The 16,039-nt window shown below is 37.2% G+C and overlaps 1 protein-coding gene across 1 annotated transcript in view; it reads left to right on the forward strand.

Moving 5' to 3' along the window:
• IQCM (IQ motif containing M) overlaps positions 1–16,039 on the forward strand; it is a 437,801-nt gene that overhangs the window by 414,610 nt on the left and 7,152 nt on the right. Inside the window, exons 21-22 of the transcript XR_008549806.1 lie at positions 6,090–6,347; positions 10,043–10,142. The gene's annotated coding sequence lies outside the window, so the exon portion shown is untranslated. The remainder of the gene's footprint in view (positions 1–6,089; positions 6,348–10,042; positions 10,143–16,039) is intronic.

The raw sequence follows: 16,039 nt of genomic DNA on the forward strand, positions 1-16,039 counted from the left end.
TTCTTTCCCCTAAGAAGATTGATGTTTGGATTAAAAAATATATTTCCCTTTTGTAAATATTAACTGTCATCTTTAGTAGTGATAAATATTCACTTATACCTTGTGGCACGTCTATAAATATATTCATGTTTCCCCCATATCCTCACTAAAAATTTTAGTCTCCTGTGAATTCTCCAAATTAGTTAGCAAAAAGCATTTGCTTAAATGAAATTCTCATTTGTGATGCTTAATCAAAAGGGGAATGTTTTCCCCCAGCTTTTTCTAACTTCACACAAGAAATAGCTTAAAGTATTTTCAATGAGACTCATTATGTGGTTGCTGATTAGTAGCAAGCTGCTTGTTTGGGGGTGATTGATACTTACTCCTGGAGTACCAGGAAAGGGAGTTTGCCAAATTTAGAAGTCATTCCACTCTTATGTGGTCTGCAGTCTTGAACAACAACAACAACAAAAACAAACAAAAAAACCCCAACAAACATAAATGAGACTAAATTTGTGTGCCTTTGCAAAATACATCTCAAGACTTCCTAGCAAGACAATCATTTTTACAAATGGACTTCATGACTTCCATGTCTTGAATTGTATTAGACCAGATTGTTTTTGCCTTTCAGTGAAGACTAATCCCCTGGCAAAATATGTATGAGCTCCAAGTGATCGTAAGATGTACACATGCTGTGCTGAAATCTTCAGCAGTACAGATTCTAAGTCCTTAACCCAGGGTTTATTTTCTCTAGGATTAGATGGCTAGAGTATCATTTTAATTTTAACTGATAGTATGGATGGCTTAATTATAAGGATCTTAAGTTTCTATGATTATAGAATGCATCTCATAAAATCTGGAACTAACCTGACTGTCCTTAGGCAACTCATTCCCTAGGAAACAAGAAAGGGGAGGGTGTTCAACACACATATAGGGAAAGATGGAAGCTGACATTGAATGAATGCTCTATGGCTGTAATTTTAAATCATTCTTTTCTTGAACACTAACAGTGTAAAAAGTACTAACTGGTAGTTTAGGATATAATGTATATAAGTCACAGATACCTTTCCAAATTACCCACTTAGGATTATGTGTCCATTAAAAATTTTTAATGCTTGTAATCATTCTCATTCTTTCAACAAATAATAAGTAAGCACCTATAGTGTCACAGGCATAATGCCCAGAAGTCCACACTTAAAAAAATGGGTAAATCGTGGGCCCTTTCCTCAATGAGCTCAGTATAGGCAAGTGCTGAGAACTACATATTCTTTAAACCACCTGGTCTTTCTATTTTAAGGTGGTTCTCTTCCATTTCTAGAGGTTATATCCTTCTGCTTCTTCTTTTATTTTTTGGAAACAGATAGTAGCTGCAGAAGAAAATCTTTAGTATCTTTTATTATCTTTAGTATTACATATGAAATATCTTTAGTATTCTGTATGTTTATTTTATAAACTAACATGAAAGAATTAAGGCTAAGAAGCATGTCCCGCATTTCTGTAGAAGCTTAGTATTGGTGTGAGTCACAGACTAGGAGACAATTTTTCGCTTAGCATCCTTGAAAATGAAAAAGTCCTTCCTCAGTTTCTTGGCAATTTTTCACTTTAGTTACCAGAAACTCCTACATGCTGAGGGAAAAAAAAAAAACTATCAAAATGGAGAAAGAGTTGAAATTTTAATAAATTCATAAAGGACTTGACAATGAGAGCAAATTTGAGATGAATACTGTCTTGCCCCAGTGGGGATGCTGCTGCTTTATTTAGTCATGTTTTGCTTTGAGGTTTTTCTTATCAGGAGAGTTAAGTAATGGTTGTAGGATTTAATTTAGCTTTAAAAGGAGTCATTAACCCATTCATCCAAGAATGCTGACAAACAGTTCCTTACTGTATGTGAATGTTTGCTTTTATCACTCAATTCTACTCTCACCTGTAACAGGCTAACTCTATGCAAGGAATTACATTCAAGCATTCGAGGAAATCATTTTTTAGCTAGATAATAAAGAAAATTAGGAGCCACAACTTGTAAAATAATAGACTGTATAGAGGGTGCAGACGCAATGGGGATAAAAAAAGTCTCACTAGGTTTTGCAACTTGAAATGTATAGGTGACAAGAGTCCAAATAATCTTCTAACTTCATTATGTTAAACTGAGAGGGTACTTTTCCTTGGTTTTGAAAGGGCTGTAAAATACTTTTATTTTTTGTAAATGAGCTCACTCTCAGATAAAATCCACCACTATTAAAAAAAGTATCATTTTGCTGCTCATTTGGGGTCTTAATTATTAGTTTGAAGGATTAAGAACCACATTTTTCAGATCATCAACTATAAAATGTGTGTGGGTCATGTTTTACATTAATGTAAACTTACCATTTTGTTCCACTGTTTTCCTATTCCTCAACTACTTCCAATTCTCCCCACAATTTTTAGATTTAAAAAAAAAAATTGTCTGGTGCAAACACAAAGGGATTCTTAAGCCCAAAGCAAATAAGACTATGAGAGAGTGCATATTAAATTCATTAGAAAATTTCCTTTAGTTCTCATTTCATCACCTGTACCTTGAATCCTTTGGGGTTCTGACCCTGTAGAAGGGTATTTATTGTGAGAGTGTGTCAGTCTCCTACAATATTTTGTTCTCATTTTGTGTATTTTGTAGTGAATATTGCAGGGATAAAGTATGTGGGAGTTTATTAGCTGGGAGGAGGGTGTTTAAATTACTTCTCCCAGAAAATGCAACTGGGTGTGGTTTGCTCTGTGACTAAGAGACAGTTGCTGGTATCAGCCTGGGGTTGTCTGACAGCCTGGAACAGCTGTGCCTGAGCCAGCCTGTCAGAGCGGAGTCTCCCTTGGTCTACTGTGCCAGCGACTTGCCTTGCCCTGCCCTCTTCAAGAGTTCCTTCTCTAAAACAGGGCCCATAAATTAAATCAAACCAACGCCCTGTCAATCCCAAGGTATTTGGGACATTTGCTGTTTCAGGTGAGGTTGCCAGGAATTTTGTGTGCGGACTTTCGATCATATCACATAGGTTAGACCTCAGTCCATGTTAATTTTTTTTTTTTTTAATGGATTTGAACATTAGGAGCAAAGGCTTACTGAAAGGGATGGGTTTCTGAGTAGAGTGTAATTTCAAAGCCAGTTCACTCATTTTCTGAGTAGGAGGAAGTTAGAAGTTCTATCCTGTTTAACATTTTCAGATGATGCCTGGAGTGAGTCTTTTCACTGAGGTTCAACAGAAAACCTCCAACAAGCCTGGACTGATATAAATTTTAAACTTAATTCTACTCGGAGAATGTTCTGTGTGCAACAGTCAAAAAAAAAAAAAAAAAAAAACATGGCAAGTTTACTCTCTAGCTGTTACTCCCTGCTTGCTTGGTCTTCACAGAGGGGAACTCTCATCTGGCAGGAATAGTTGTCTGTTTCTTTTCAAAATCAATTTCCCTCAGTGTCTTTCCCACCCTCATATTTATAATTACATCTGGTTCATTAAGAGTTGGAAGTCAATAGAGGATGTGCTGTTTGCCTCATGGGGAAGCAGCCCAGCAAGATGTATAAACACCGGCCTGTCTCTCGTCTCTGAGAGTTAACACTTCTGCAGGACTGAGTCTTTCCACTCATAATTTGCTTCCATGCTTATAAACCATAATTCCTGGGATGAAAAATAAAATACTATCTGTGAAGTTCTGAATATGAAGGAGAGTAATATGTTATGTATAGTTCATGGGGATGCAGGGCAGCAGACATTTTGGAAGAGGCCTGCATGTTTTGTTCGCTTCAGACCCGTTGGTCCTCTTACAATCCAAGAACTGTTGGACCACAGTTTACTGAGAAAATTGACCTAAATATCAACCAGATGGTTTGATAATTGTTGCAGTAGATGAATGAATGGTCTAAGTTAATTCCACCACCACCTCAGCCTCTTCCCACCACCCTGACCTGAGAGCTTTCTCCTCCAACCAAGCCCAAGATAGAAGATTGAAAAAGAGACAGGGAAAGACTGTGAGATTCCCCTCCCCCTTAATTCTGAGGAACGAGGTGTCACAAGAAGCATGTCATTCATGCTATTCTGAGCTTTCACAGTTGTGAAAATAGGCCTCACAAATTTTCAATGCTTAGGAATATACATCCTTGAGAAGGGTAGGCCTAAGGTAACTATTTTTATTCCCACCTTAGCTATACTATGATGCAGCCTGAACATGATCCAAGAAATGCTAGTTCACCCCATTTATAACACAGCTGTGTTTAAAATGGGGCCAAAGCTCCACACAATTCAGCCTGGCCGCTCTCTTCGGAGGTCTCCTCTCAAGTTCTCATAACCTCACCTCCGGTGTTGCCTATTCTCCCCTGAGTCATCAGTGCAACAGCAGGACCATGGCTTCCCACATGGAAAGTTCCAGCACCTTTTGTCCTGTGAAGAGTGTTGCATACAACATGGCTTTGTGGTTTTGTTAAGAGCTGTGGATATATACAGTGACATAGCTTCCCTGGATTGTATTGTTCACGAGAATGAACTTTCTCACAGACATACTACCCAAGACAAACTCTTTTTTTTTTTTATAGACAAGCCAGTAGAATATGTGTACTATGATCCAAAATGTATCACAAAATCCTGGCTTTCAGTCAAGGGCAGTGTACTTGGGGGTGGATGTGGGGGAGCTAGAAGGAGGTTAAGGTTCCCTCGGTCTTTATAATACAAACCAGATTCGAATCCGTGTGGTATTGTAACAATCATCACTGTGGTCTTACTCTTTAGTCTTTTCTGATTTCAACAGGGAAGGCGTCTTCTTTTACTGGGTGAAGTTTTCCTCTTTTCTGAGTCTTGGGTACTGTATTACCTATCAAAAGTTGAAAAGATGGAAATGTTTAGATTTTGCTCAGTTTCCACTGAAGAATTGAAGCTATCCAAAATCTGAAAAGGCCCCCTTGATCTTAAAAATTGGGTTCATTTTAGGAAGGGCTTCAAATTTTCACAAAAGGATGAGTTAAAGAAAATGATATATCACATAATAGATTCAGGTCCCTTCTCCAGCAGCCTCCCCATCACTAAACCCAAAGTTTCCACCCTAAGACGCATCCTTTGTTAAATTATTCTCGTTGATAATATTGTCATTGTGGTCTTAGCTCTACCTTTAAGGTAAGAAGTAAAAAGGTAAACACTCAAACCTCTGCTCTCTTTCTATTGCCCTGATATTTGGATAAGAAGCCATAGGGACACTTCAGCAAAATTTATGGAGATTATGTATAAACGTAAAAAAGAAAGGTAAGATAGCACCATACAGATGGATGCCTGGTTTGCTTAGTTTCTGAGAAAGCTAATTCAAAGTATAGCCTTTTCTGAACCAGAGTAATAACTTCCAGGTTATTTGAAGGGGGGAATGCCAGTGGTTGGTGTCATTTTGTCTCCTGGATTTGCTGAACTTCTCAGCAAACCCTGCTATTTCTCAGAATAAGAGAAAAGCAGAATGGCACACAGAAAGGGAGGTGGAAAGATTAGAAGACATCAAACCCACAAAACCAGGAGAAATGAAGTGTCTACAGCAAGATTGGTAATATGGAGGATTTGACTCAATACCCCTTTTTTAATGGAAATAATATTGTGATGTAAGGATTTTTATTGAAATCTTTAATAGAAGTCTAGGAAATAACAGAAAGGGTAGACTTTCAGCAGGTTATAAAAAGAATTAGACAGGAGAGCCCTCAAGGCTACCTTTGCTTACTTAGCTTTTTAGCAACCTGGGAGGTTGGCAAGTACAAAATTCTGGCTTGTTTGCACAGAAAAGGTTATCCCTCCTCAGCTAGACTCCTTCTCCTAGCCCTGATTCAACCTCTGAAAAAAAAAGAATCAATCATGTTTCATAATCATTTTCATGATTATAAAGAGTGTATTCATTGAAATGTTTCAGGTCATTCTAAAGTTATCACACCCTGTCAGAAATTTCCTGGTGAAGAAACAAAGCCCTGACTTTAGATAAACAATTAAGGAATAATGAAGATATGATAATACAAGTGGTTCAAAATCCAAGTCAAGTCCTTTTAAAGGCCCTTGGCATTTAACAGAACATCATTGTTTACAAAATGCAAAAATCAGGTTGGTGGGTTTTTTGTTTCTTCTTGCTAGATGATAACTGGCAATTCCAGAATCTGAAATAATGGGTTGGAAGTCATTTTCTTTACAACAAAATGGAGTCAACTGAAATGATAGTTCTGTCCATAAGGCACAGAATTGCCCAAACAGTCGGTGCTGGTTTTCCAACTAGCATACACCAAGTACACCATTCATCAAATCCTGGCTAGCGAGGCTGCTGTTTGCACAAGGATGGCAACATGAAGTTGGAAAGCTTTCACTAGAACTGTGGAAAATTGAAATGTCTGCCAGGTAAGCACACTTCTTTTCTTTTTATTGTGAAAAGGAAAGGTTTGAAAGGAAAAGATAACACTGATGCTGGCCACACCAAGATCCCTGAGGAAGGAGTCTGATTTCTGATTATACCTGCAAATATACTGTTGACTTTGTCAGTGTTCCTGGTGGGCACATTCAACTGTGATACCCCTGAATATCAAAGTCAAATGATGTGAATATCAGTTTATATTTTTGGCAACTGAATCACTGGAGTTCTGTTTATTTACAACATGTACTTCCTAATTTCTCACTTACATAAGATTATCCTCAATAATGTGTGAAGGCAGGGATATGGAAATAAGTAAATGATACAAAATAACCTTTGGTTTGGAATATTAAATGGACTCAGATCCTCATTTACTCTTGTGTCATAAACATTCATTCCACCATTTCTTCATTCATCTTATAGTGTATTAAATGACTTTGTCCTTAGTCAGATGAAAACAAATGTGTAGAAGGCAGAAGGAGAAGGATTCTAAGGACTATCAAAGAGGTGAATTACAAATTATAAAATTAGTTCTTGCCCAAAGGATACAATTAGATATATTTTATTAGTTTACTAAGGCTGCCATTACAAAAATATCAATATATCACAGACTTGATGACTTAGACAACAGAATCTTCATCTTTTCTTTCATTTCTGGAGTCTACAAGTCGAAGATCAAGGTGTCACATGTGTAATTTCTATTGAGGTCTTTCTCCTCCATATACAGATGGTCATCTTGCTGTGTCCTTCATAATCTACATGACTTTTGTTCTGTTTGCAACCACGTTTCTAATACCATCTCTTTGAGTGTCCACATTTCCTGTTTTTATAAAGACACCAATAAGATATCCTTAAATGAAGTTTAAAAGGTTTCATTTTTACCTAATCACATCTTTAAAAACTACCTTTAAATACATTCTGAGATACCAGAGGCTAGGATTTCCACGTGTGAATTTAGAGGGGGGCGGCACAACTCAGCCCCTAATAGATATATGAACAGAAAAAGAGAAAGTGCAACCAAATAAATACCAATGAGAGGTTGGCAAAAGGAGCAGTTCTGCCCAGAGTATTAGAAAAGAAGGTGAATCTTTAATTGATTCATGAAGGTTGTCCAAGCAAAGGATGGGTATTAGGTGGGTAGTAAAAAGAAGGGTCTCTGTGGAAAACCTCTTAAGCACAAGAAGGTACACAATTACAATCATGGATTAAAAAACAAGATTTGACACAAGAAATTTGTAAAAGGGTGTAAGAGAAAGGTGTGATGAGAGAGGCTTAAATGAGGAATAAGATAATGGCAACCTTTCTCCTCAAACAGCATTGTCCTAAGGTGATGAGAGTATGCTCTAAAATTAGCCAGACTATGCCAAACTCTGTCTCTTCCACTTTCAATTATTGCCTTGTTTAAGGTAGTTAATATTTTTGTCCTTCCATTTCCTTATCTGTAACATAGTGTCTCTGTGAAATAATCACTCAAGCAACCAATCAATCAATCATCCCTGCAGTTGTTTGAGAATTCTTTGTACTTAACTCTGGCATGTAGTAGCTGTTGAAGACCCATTAATTATCATTATTCTTCTGTCATTTGAAGGTTTTGTACTATACTCTACAGGGTATGTGGATACAATGGATGCTTTTAAATAGAGAGGTAGTTTGATAGATTTCTAAAATTTATTCTGGTAATGGTGGGTCATAGATCAAGGAGGTGAAAGGCTGGAGAGAGCATAACGACCAGTTTGGAAGCTCTTGGAATATCCCCGAAAGAGATTAAAGAGCATTACTATAGGAAGTTCAAGGAAAGAGAAGAGGAAATAGACTTTAATAATATGAGATAAACTTGACAGAAATTGGAGGTTAAAAAGCAAGAGAGGTTTAGGATGTTTTCAACATTTCTAGCTCAAAGAATAGGAAACCCATCATCGAGATGAAAATAAAGTACAAGAATCAGGCTTGGAGAGAAAGCTTATGGAACCAATTTTTGGAATATTTTTCTACTCTACCGTGTATGATCTCCCTTCTAACCAAGCTTCAGTGCCATGATTTTTTCACTGTGATCATTCCTTTGCAAATCCCCTTGGCTCCTTTGCCATCTTTCCATCCATCATGTCACATAACAAGATACCAACCAAAGTTAAGAACTCATCCTCATAACAGAAAGTTGTTTAAAAAACATTCCACAACCATGCTGTCTGGTCTCATTTTAAAATTATGACCACAATATAAAGTTGTCATCATTTTTGCCCAGAAATATTATTTTACTTCTCTTATCAATTTACCTTTCATTACTAATTCATTGATTTCTTTTCCTCAAGCATATCTGCTATCATCTTTGTGCTCAGCTGATAAAACTTGTTTAATATTACTTAGAAATTGTAAGCAAATAGAAGCCTATATCCTCATCTTCCCTCCACAGAAACATGTCTATCTGCATCTGCCATCATATACTTTGATATCCCTTCTAAAACAATGGATGGTCTCCATTTCCGATGAGACCAACCCCTTCTGTAGTGTACTACTGGATTCGCCCCTCTCCTTAAATACAGAAAACCTTTGTCCTTGCATTTAATCCTACTTTCTCCTTCATCTCTGAGCTCTTATTCATCCAAGCATCTATTGGATGATTTCCATCCACAAACAGACATGATGTAACATCTCCCATTTAAGAAAAATAACTCTCCCTGACATCAGATTTTCCTTCCAGCTTCCACCCATTTCTCTGATCCATTTGACAGTAAACCTCTTGGAAGAAGCATGCACTTCCCTCTTCTCTCCTGCCTTACTGAATGCTCCTCTCCAGCTGCATTGTTGATTGCTCTGCCCTACAGGTTTTAAATCTCATCTTTTCGATTCCACGCCCTCTTATTTGTGTGACTCCTTCCTTATGTGGTTCCTGAGGAATACAAAAGTATTTAGACACATAATTTCAAAGGGAATCAAGATAGTTCAATTTTGGACATCTAAGCACAGAATAAGTATATAGCCTCTGTAAGCAATATCTTTCTTTTGATGAAGGTCTATCTCCAGCCCCTTCTTTGGGCTTCAGACTTGGAGATCCCATCATCCATTCAATTTATTAAACTTAACAGGTCTGAAGCAGAGTTCTGGTTCTCCTCCTACCTCACACCCAACTTCTCGACAGCATTCCCATGTTAGTAAAGGCATCTCCAGTCACCAAATGCTTGGGCTACCCAGAGTCCCCATCGACTCTTCCTTTTACACCCTATGTGCAAATCTATGTCTAGAAAATTTGCCAAAAGTCTTTTGTCCAAGCATTTTGCCTCATAGTTAGTTGGCCACAGGCAGTTTTGTTTAAAAAAAAAAGATACAAAAAGAGACATTAATTTATTAACAAATTAGCAGAGTTGATCATTAAAGATTCTGTATCTAATGTTGGGTTTATGCTCATATACATCTCCTCAGAGTTCCCTGGAAGTAAAATGAATAGATGACAGATGCTGCTATTTCTTATTATATGTAACATGTATAATTGGTAGTACATATATATATTACATTTAAACGTTCCATCACATACCTAATTCTTATATTTTACCAAATAATCTAAACTAGATTCTGTGCCAAATATCAAAATTCTACCTACATTATGTTCTCCATTTTCAAATAACAAACATTTTTCACCATCTTCAAGAATATTACAGTAATCAGGAGTCATTTAAACATTTCTTTTTAGGGGACTAGGAGGAACTTGATTCTTCTGATTCCAAATTCTGATATGTGTTAGAAATTTGGTAAAGATGACATTAAAGAACAAGCTGCTGTGTCTGAATAAGGTAAGATAGCACAGTTTACATGTTCTATCTGACTTTACATGTTCTTCTTTCACTCTTCCACTAAGTTTCATCCTGTATTTTCTATCAAGTTGATATCTGGAGTTGTTCTCATCCACATCCACTCATCCTCCTCACTGTATAGACCATTATGAGAGCTAAGGTTGATGTTACATGACGATGGGAGTACTGTATCAGTTTACACCAGAGTATCAAGTCGTTATTTTATCTTTTAAACAAAATGACTTATAGTCAACCATATAGCAAAAATGGTTTGTGGCAAATAATTTATGACAAAGCTCTCTAGAACTGTCCAAATCCCCTGCAAGTTCTATTCACTCTACTTCAGGGTGTATCTTTAATTGAATCATTGGACCTGAAGCCGATAATAGAATTAAGAGTTGGAAGGCAGAATATGTGAGGTTTGTCAACAACAGGAAAATTGGAAGGAGGTACCGTAATATTGAGGTAAGAAATTAAAAGACAGTAATGATCATGTACTATAAGTATTTTCTCTGTTTTTCTCAGCCCTGAGGGCATTTTAGTGATTGGATATGGAAAGAGATCACAAATTGCTTTTATAGCTATGAAATGGTAATTCAGTGGTGAGCCCATGAATGTATTATCTTGCCTTTTCATACCGAGTCATTTTTCTAGTTTTTTGTTTTGTTATGTTTTAATTCAAAAGAGCATTTTTGTGTGAATATAACATGCAAACAACTAGGTAATGAAAATACACAGTGGTGCCTTGGAATTTCAAAACAAGAGATAATAAATGAATGCTCTGGCTCCTGAGGGACAAGACATTTGGATAAATAGTTGCAAAAGGAGCCGGGATTGCTGTCTTCTGTTCTTGGCATCTGGGCTCAAAATAAGGACCCAGAACACAGTCTAGCAATCAAGACATAGAGGCCCAGATAAGCCACCCCTACTATGTGCAACTTGGTTGCTTTCAGGTTGGTGGAATGGCCAGTTGAAGGATTGTAATTGGAAACTTTTAAGTGAAATTTACTGACAACTGCTGTCACTTGCTGATAAAAGAGGACAAATCAGTTGCATTTCATCACTTGGTATCACTATAATCCCCCTTGCTTTGATAAATCTACCCCAACAATACAAACATCCTTGTTACTCCCTGATGACATTCTCTCTCCAACTCCCTTCTCTCATTTTCCCCTCCCCTTGTGCCCTCTCTCCACATAGCCATCTTTTCAATCATAATTTAAATGTCAAAGTGTACTTCCAGGTAACTGCAAATTATCAGGTCAGTAATATTATCAGTGCTATTTGGAATATAGCTTTCTAGCTAATTCTAAAAGGTTTCTCTTTAAGAAAAATTTCAGTAAGCTTAGTTTCCTGCTGATCTTTATGCCTGTTTGTGAAAGGTCACTGGGTGAGGACGAGAAGGGGAAAATGCAGTGTTTTTGAAAAAAAATCTAATAAATTCACTTTAAAGGAATTTATTTCTACCTGCCAAGCTTCTAAGAAAAATGGGGTAGCATTTTATAGTAGGCAACAAATTATATTATTTCCCTGGTGGTGCTTGTGATAATCATATTACGCCCCAGCAGCTCTCCAGGTATTCATGTAGCTGTGAGGTGTAATTCCATAGCAACTTAGGTGCTCCATTATAATTTATAGTAACATGAATTAATATCCATTTACTATGAGGTGTTAATGAGAAAAATACATGTGGAAGCTTTATGTGGTATACTTGGGAAAAAGGGGAAGCCTTGCCTCAGTACCATATTCACTGGTAATTCACAATGAAAATTTACTGATCTGTTGTTTTATAGACAAGTAAGGTTTGCCTGAGGTCACCAAAGCTAAGGACACAATAACAGATGATGAAATGGTGGAGACAGTAAAATCCCTCAATTAATCACATCAATCAAATAGTTGAGAAGGAGCAAAACCTATTAGATAAAATGTTTTGAGGACACAGTTGATCACAGTCTCTTTTGGTACATTTCAAGTATCCTCGATGTTTCTAGCACCACATTCCATAGCCAGGGACCTACATCGCTTCTTCCTAAGCGTGCCTACCTACCCTGCTGACTGACATCACACTTGTGACTGATTTGGCAAAAGGAATGTGAGCAGAAGTGACAATGTGCCTTTCATTTCTCCTGCCATGAGCTCAGCAGTCCCAGATTGGGGGCTGTTCAACTAACTTGGACAATGAATAAATAGAAATGGAGCAGAGGTCTTCCAGATGGGCAGCCCCACAGTGAATATGTAATGAGAACAAGAAATAAGCGTTTGCTATTTTATAGGACAGATGATCTGAAGTCACCCACTACTGCAATATAGCATAGCATAAAGTAATTCAATAATACATGTTGTCTCAAAGAGGCAAAAAAATTTTGTGTCTGAAAAAGAGATGATTGAGGTGACAGTCATGTTATTCTGCTTACAATACTGAACTGAAAGCATCGGATCTTTACAAAACTCGGCTGCCAAGGAAGACTTCTTTATATTTCTGAGATTATACAAATTTCCTTTTGGCAATAAGCAATTTTTTTATCTTTATTTCAGACAAAATATAAAGAGAAGACAATTAATTGATAGTTGTGATGTTATCTGTGGTAGGATATTGGATGTAACTAAGAATTCAAAATTAGATTTTTGTATTAACAATGGAATTCACAAAGAGATTCCATTTATTTATATGAACAAAGAACTGGATGCTGGGACAATTTAATTTGCCTTTTAGGCAACAAGGATGGTGATTAAAAACTAAGGAAAGCAAAATAAATTCATGAAGATTCTCAAAGGGGAAAAAACTTGTTATTCTGGATGTCTGAGTGTGTTTATCTGAGATAAACTTTTATCTTAAAATGCTGTATCTTGGAGAAATTTTTCTACCTTTTTGGAGAAATTTTTTCATGCTTTTTCTACCAAATAATGGAGACTTCCACTGTTTTATGAATTAGCTAAAAAAGTTATGGGGAAAAATGCCTATTCCACTGTGCTCCTACAGGCATGTATTTAAAGAGATGTTACCAGACTCACCTAATATTGTTGCCTTACCTAATTGGATAGTCTGGGTGCAAATTTTCAGAGCAGTGTCTGAGGAAATAAATACTAGTCTAATATAGCAGTTCCTGGAATAATGTTATTTTGTTGAACATCTTTTAGTTATGACATTCATGAGAAAAATAAAATTTATTCCCTCCAGGGTCATGTCTGTGTAGAGTACGCAAGTTCTCCCCATGTCTGCAAGGATTTTTCTGGGTACTCTGATTCCCTCTCACATCCCAGAAATGTGCACATGCGGTTCAGCTGCATGTCCCTGTTGGAGTGCATGTGTGCACGCATGGTATGGTGCACCCTGCAATGGGAGGGTGTGCTGGCGAAGGTTGAGTTCTGCCTTGTGCCCTGAGCTCCTGGGAGAACCTCAACCCCACCACTAAACTGAATAAGCTGGTTGGGAAAATGAATGAATGAACACAAATGATTGTTGAATATTAAAAGTGGCTTTGAGTCTTTATTTAGAATATTCTGTGACCATAAATTTGCCATAGAAACTTAACTCTTGTTACATCCATTAGTGAGTGGTCAGTGCACTTGGGTTTGCATACACCTATGTTTCTGATTTATGGGTACTTTGCAGAGTGAAGGAAGCACACTGCTTGGACTGGGAAACCAGCATGAAGCTGTGGACATGCCATTGCATATTCTGCAGATCTCAACTCTTTTCAAATTAAGCTTAAATTTGATTTTCAGGGAAATCAAAGAAATACAGATCATATTTCTAAAAAAAAAGATAAATCATAGGAGTGTGGTCTTTCTTTCATAGAGAGGAACTTTAAATATTGCTGTTTTGGACCCTCTGTACTATCCCTGCAACCCAGCTCGTCTCCACTTACAGTCCTCCAGAGGTGAGGACTCAGGGCCTTCTGCCTCTGCACAGCATACTTTCTGCTGTTAGAAAGTACTTCATTCTACTTACCTATTAGCAACTTCAGTCTTATTTCATTCCTTGACCCTAGTTCTGTCCCTAGGGTCACATTGAATAAGTTTGCTTCTTCTGCACAAAAGAGCTGAAATACTTAATATCATCTAGCATGTCTGCCATTCTCAGGACAAGGATGCCTTGCCCTCACAATGTTTCCCTTCTCTAAACAAAAAAGACAATGTCCCTCTACTACTTCTTATTTGACAGGATTTCTAATTCATTTGCCATTTTTACATTCTCCCTAGAATATACTAAAGCTTGGCACTATTTCCCTTAAAATAGAAGTCTAAGAATAGTCTAAAACAAAAATGAGGCTACCAACTCTCAGTTCTAAGATAATTATCTGAACAAAAATGTAGAGAAAAGCAAAAGCATTAGTCTCTCATTTTAGATATTTCACCAGTGGACTCTACGAACAACCAACTACATTATTTATCCATGAGAGCTATTTATCAAGAAAATTCCTTAAATGACAGTTTATATGCAGGGTCCCCAAATCTTCACCATGTGGGGGTAGAGTTATGATATTTGGGACCTAAATTTTCAAACTTAATAAGGTTAAACTTTTCCTTGCCAAGATGACTGAAGAAGTCAAATGAGATTGAATAGGCAGTGATAATTACTACCAACTAAAGGCCATTTGAAGATAAGCATTAGTCATTTTGTTTTTAAAATGGGATCCACATAACCCTCTAGGACTGTTAATTCTATAGGATGGGGAGGGGAATCATTGAGCACTGTTAACACAAAAGGATTGCTCCATTCTTGATCAATCCCTCTTCCCAATATAAACAAAGCTTTCTAGACTTTTGTCTCTCCACTCCCCTTTTCTGAAAGCAATCTTGTAAATGACTGCTCAGTCATGTTCTCAAGCCTCTGGTTAAGACAAGGGACTCCTAGCAACAGCATCACAATCACCAGCCACAAAGAGAAAGATGAAGTTTTATTCTAAAAATACTCCTCACCACCTTACTTCTTACAGAATTATGTGGATGCTGACTGTGATATTATAAACATGACAGTCCCCTCAATGTGAGCTGAATTAATTGATTTATTAGGAGCAAAATAGCTATGTGGGCCAGAGTAAATTGGCTTATTAAGGATTCGATTGCACTGATTGCTTGCACGGTGAGCAAGGGAACAGAGGGAAGAAGGAAGAGAGGCCGATGGCTGTCAGAGGGCTCCTTACCAGGGAGTCCATCATGGGGGATGATAACCTATGCTTTGGTGACTGGTGTGAAACTACTAGGCAAGCAAACAGGATTTCAGAATACCACATTACCCTGTATGAAATGCTAAAGAAAATTCTTGTTGTATACGACAGTCACTTGCCCTATTCTGCCTGCACAGATATTTGAGGACTCTAAGAAAAATGAGACTCAATCATTTGTAGGAAACAGGTTCCTTAAGATGTAAAGAAGCTAGGCTCCAAGCTGAGGGAAAACAGGGAGACAATTGGGTGACTGGGAAGCGTATAAAAGCAAGTTCAGACTTTCTCCAGGGTACTGAGATTATGGAGAAGTTATGCCAAAGGCAGCTAGTCATCGTTAAAAGCACAGATTTTGGAACCAAGGGTAGCTGTGTTCCAGGTCCTGGTCCACCATTTTTTGTCTGTCTGCTTAAGGAATTTTAATTTTCCTGAGCCTTGGTTTCCTTATATGAGGGTTATAACAATGCCTAAATCACAGAACTTTTCTGAGAAGCATAGGAGAGAATATATGAAAATGTTTTGTAGAGTGCCTCATTACATAATGATGATTCACTAAATGAAATATATTTTTTAATGTCTCCATGATTTTCAGAAGTACAACTTTATACAATCCACTGGAATTTCTTCCAGATCCAAAATTCTCTCGACCTCCATCTGTCCTTTTGATTGGAATCACAAAATATTAGAGTTAAAAGGATCACCAGAGATCTTATATTGCAAATAGAAACA

The sequence above is a fragment of the Talpa occidentalis genome, unplaced genomic scaffold (assembly GCF_014898055.3).
Source record: "Talpa occidentalis isolate TD23 unplaced genomic scaffold, MPIMG_talOcc4v2.1 talOcc4.8, whole genome shotgun sequence".
Taxonomy (NCBI): Eukaryota; Metazoa; Chordata; class Mammalia; order Eulipotyphla; family Talpidae; genus Talpa; species Talpa occidentalis.